Source organism: Pan paniscus, chromosome 13 (genome assembly GCF_029289425.2).
Source record: "Pan paniscus chromosome 13, NHGRI_mPanPan1-v2.0_pri, whole genome shotgun sequence".
In the NCBI taxonomy this organism is placed as follows: Eukaryota; Metazoa; Chordata; class Mammalia; order Primates; family Hominidae; genus Pan; species Pan paniscus.
The window spans coordinates 113,913,650-113,918,474 of NC_073262.2; the positions used below are offsets into that span (position 1 = coordinate 113,913,650).

At 38.9% G+C, this 4,825-nt stretch overlaps 1 pseudogene; it reads right to left on the reverse strand.

Moving 5' to 3' along the window:
- Positions 1 to 972: 972 nt before the first annotated feature.
- On the reverse strand, positions 973 to 2,716 carry LOC106634529 (small ribosomal subunit protein eS27-like; annotated as a pseudogene).
- Positions 2,717 to 4,825: the final 2,109 nt, after the last annotated feature.

The window sequence follows — 4,825 nt, forward strand, 5'->3', positions numbered from 1 at the left end:
CAAAAGACTGATTAACAAGAGAAAAGCAAATAGAAGTTTATCAACATGCATACTTCATGTGTACATGGGGGATACCCAGACTATGAGTAATTTCTCAAAGAGATGGCTTTAAATTACATAGCATCTTCAATAAAGAACAGTACATTTTTGGAAAAGTGGCAAGTCAGAAGAAAAAGACTGATTTTCTGGGGGTGGCCACTTGTGAGAAGTCAAACAAATGGCAGATGAAGGCTAGTTAGTAAAGCTTGCTAACTGTAGACTCTCCTGGTGCTATCTCCAGGCCCAAAATGGGTCTAAAGTAGTCTTCAGTAGTTAACCTGTGTTATCCCTGGTAGAAGGAAGAGGTAGGGCGATATCTTTTTTCTTTGTAAATCTATGTCCTGCTTTTCGGCAAGAGAGGAAGGGCAGACAGCTTTTCTGCATCTGCTTCTTAAGTGCCTCCAGCTCAACAAAATTGATATACCAAAGAGGTATAATTTATTTTGGTGTGGTATATTCTGGTCTTCCACAGAGTCAAATAACATAGCCATGGAAAGAAGTTTGGAATTCATCTTAAGTATAAAGTCAGATTACTAAAGGGCATTAAGTAGGGGGAGTGATAAATCCAATTCAAATTTTGAAATGATTATTCTCACTGCTATGCAAACAAATGAATAAACAAAAAATGCTTGAAAATGGGTAAAAGCGACAGGTCAAGGACCAGAGGGGAGGAGGGAGGTATCCGGGTGTTGGAGTGGGTGTTTGTTAAATTGGTGCGAGATCAACATGTCAAATTAATAGACTCGTGCTAACAATAAATGTTGGCAATTACAATTGATGACAAGAAAAAGCAATATTTATTGAGTGCAAGCTGCCTTATGTTTTCTCCATCAAAGTTACACAAGCTTATAAGTGTGTTAGAATGAGCTCATTTTTTTAATCCAAAATGTGTTTATTGAGATGATTTCCCACTCATCTTGATTCAGAGTGCTTTTAGCGCTGCTTCCTCCTGAAGGCACATCCTTCTGTAAATCTTGCTTTTCCTCCTGTAGGCAAGTGGAGGACAGTGGAGCAGCCAACACACAAAACTACTGTTTGTGCATAGCTAAAGACCGTGGTGATTTTATAGCGTCCTGGGCATTTCACATCCCTGAAGTAGGAACTGGGGCTCTGCACCAGGTATTACTTCTTGTGTTTCCTTTTCTCCTCTTCTGGAGAGGGATGAAAGAGATCTTTTGCAAGAAGCACGTTCTCGTAGGTAGGTCATCACCGCCAGAAAGGTAGAATGAACTCATTTAACAGTCAAAAAAATTTAACTCAGACGGTTTGGCTAAAGTCACACCGCGATTAGCTGAGATTCAAACCAGACAGTAGGATTACTAAGCTGGTACTCTCATATATGTAAATTTAATTAATTAACAAGAATTGCTGAGAACATACTGCATGCAAAGTCATACACTGTTTCTCAAGAAAAGGAAAACAAATGAAAATGGAAAAAATCTTATAATAGGCTTTTGTTTACTGTTATGTAATAAAAACAATGAACAAGATTTTTTTTTCTGTAAAAAGAATATAAAACTATTTCCAGGCAAGGTGTCAGAGTCCTGTCAGCATAGAGTGGTTGGCTCATGGGTAGTAAGAAGAATTTACCAACAATGGTATAGGTTAGAAAAGGAAAGTTTTATTAGATAAAAAGAACGCTCTAGCAGAGTGCAGCAGGGCACTTAGGCAAGAGGACTGAGTGTGCTGCAGTGGATTTTCCTTAGAGGTATTTATGAACCTTAAAGCAGGAGCTTAAGGGTAATGTGGATCACATTAGCCACATAGGTCATGGTAAATGATTACATTTGTAGACATTTTGGTGTCTTAATGTCAGCAAGAGCTGCACAATGAATTTTGACATGCATGCATTCCAGAGATGTATAGAAATTCTAGTTACTTATAAATTTTTGGAAACAAAATGTGAAATCAGATGCCCACTTTAGATAATAGGGAGGTCAAATTACTTCTAAATTCTTCAGATAAGGACTTTTGCCTCTGGATGGTCTGCTTGATAGCCATCTGGTGGACTTTGCTCTGCTCATTTTTCCCCTGACAAGTATCTCGGTCAAACCTTTGACCCTTTATAATCCCCTATGCTCATGTCCACCTGCTGCCTACCAGGGTCTCAAGAAAGGGAAAACAGCATAGTGAAGATGAGCATTGGGTCTGTCTGGCTGCTTCCTGCTGAAAGGGGCTGTGGAGGGGATATGTTTTGTTTTCCCCTTTTTCGTTCTCTGTCATGAAGGGAATGAGGGGTCATGAAAAACTTGTTCAAAGTGGGAAGCCTAGATTCCATCAACAGGCCCCGTATAAGTGGAAGTTCCTGTTGCCAGCTGGTATTGGGATTGCATAGTCATCTGCAGGTGGAATTGTTGTTATCTGGAAGATATAAATTAATTAGCACATTTAAAAGGCAGGGACCATATATTAAAAGAAGAATGATTAGGAATAAATGTCCAAGGAATGGAAGAAGCAAAGTGATTCTTGGAAACCAATCAGTTAGAGTTTGGGTCCAGTCTTGGTTACTTTGGGAAAGTATGTGTAGCCATTTGGCTTGTTTGAAAATGTCTTGGACACTAGTTTCCACTTCTCCAGACACATGAATGTAGGCGAAACAGGTTTTGTTGATGACAACACAGACTCCTCCTTGTTCAGCTAGGAGGTAATCTAGAGCTTGTCTATTATCTAAAACCATTCCTGCTAGTGAGCCTAAAGACTTTCCTAGCACTGATGGACTTGAGCCAGTTTTTGCTAAGGCTATTTTAAGGAGGCAGTAAGTTCCTATAGTGTGATTTCATGGTAAGTAAAAACCTCCCCAAAAGTTGAGAGTTGTAACAGTTCCCATAACTCCAGTCACAGTAAGTCCTAGAGCCCTTTTTCTTTTAGAATGGGATTTTAGATTGGAAGCTATGTTGAAGATAGTGATTTGAGCAGGATCTATTTTACCCAGAATACACTCACCATAATGAAGAGAATTATCAAGGTAGGATAGGGCCAAAGCTTGAAAAGGGTTTAAATAGTTATCAGCAGTACCGCAAAGCCATAATAACCTAGAAGGGGTGGGTAATACAATGTGATTGGTTCGATTCAAATACTGGGAAAAAGGGAAGGGGGTCTTTTGACAGTTTTTGAGAGGCCTTATACATGAGGAAAAGTTATGTTTATGTCCCAGTGGGAGAGGTTTAAAACTAGAGCGGTGCATGAGCAATGAATAGAATATAAAATAAGTGGCACAATCATTATTTTCCACATTGGTTATATCATTACAGTAACATACACGAATGGTATTGGGAAAAATTGCCTTGCAAATAAAAATCTACTGCAAGTTGAACAATTGTATGTGGGTTTTAAGTAATGATAGTTGGATAAAGAGTAAGTGAATTGAGGATAATATTATAAAATTGAAGGATATTGCTAAATTGAATAGTTTTGACAAGGGTTTCCATTAAGCTCTTCTGGAGCACATAAGTAAGTGAAAAGGGAGGTGAAGGAAAGTAGATAATAAAGACAGCAAAGAGTTTCTGAAAAAAAAAAGGTTAGTGTTACCTGGTTGTTTATGAAACAAGAATCATAGATCTTCCAAGGGCTCACAAGTGTGAGTGGGCCGGTGTTGGTGCAGACTTTATGCAGAAAGATAGATCCCAGGGGAGATTCCCTATAATTTAACAGCTGTAGGAGAGGTTGGGAGGATTTGAAGGAGTCTAGTCCAGAAAGCCTGAAGGAGTTTTCTGTTTGAAAGTAAAGTTTTTAAATATACCCAGTCCCCTGGGTTAACAAGAGGGCTTGTTTCTGACCAGGAGGGGTCAAGTTTTGGATGATATTTGTCTTTGTATTCAGTAACGGCCTGGATAGTTTTCCCCAATAAGACAACAATTATAACTCAAAACGCTTAGCTTTTTCTTTCCTCTTATTATCCATGGGACTTTTAACAGGTATACTTTAGTCCTATGTCCTCAAGATAGCTTCAACATTCTACGTAGAGGTAATTAAGGAAGCCACGTAAATCTACCAGGTGTCACCCTTACCAATTCCTAGCTAGGTGATTCGGGCTTCTCAAAAAGGTAGAAATGGATAGGAGATAGTGGAGGAAATCAAGCCATGATCTAAATAAAGTACCATTGATTTGCTAGTAGCTCTGTTAAAGCTCTTTTTGTTGGGTGACTAAACAACATGGGCACTGGTCAGGAAGATGAATTAGTATCCTTATGGTTACACAAGTCACCTTTTGATCCAAATCAGGAACATTCATGCCCTATATACCCAGCCACCTTGTTATTTATCTGGATAGGTGTGAGAGAGGAAAAATTCAGTTTGTATTCTAATCATACCCTGTTAGCACATCTTTTAATTCATGGGGCCTTGCTTTTTGTTTGCTTGCTTGATTTTTTTTTTTTTTTTTGTATTTCAGAACTAAATCCATTTTTGACATTTGTACCCTTTTAATTCCAGCTAGTCATTTAAGAAGGCAAATTATTCTCAACATCAGAAAGGACAGGCAGGCTTATTTGCTTTCTCAGACCTTCCATCCGGGCACTCATAGCAGGGTCCATTAGCACATCAGCTGTGCTCCATACATTTAGCTACAAAAGCATCACAGTTTCAAATGGTACCTTGGAATGTACAAACCCACCGCTCAAAAGCTCAGACGTTTTCAGTAACACTAGGTTTCATCTTCCTTTCCCTACTTCCTGCCCCTACCTCACATCGCACTCTGGGAAGATAGCCCCAGTGGAAATGTTTTCTTTCTGTTTCAACCCCCCACTTCCATGAAATTAATTAAATGATGTCATGCTTCATTTTATCT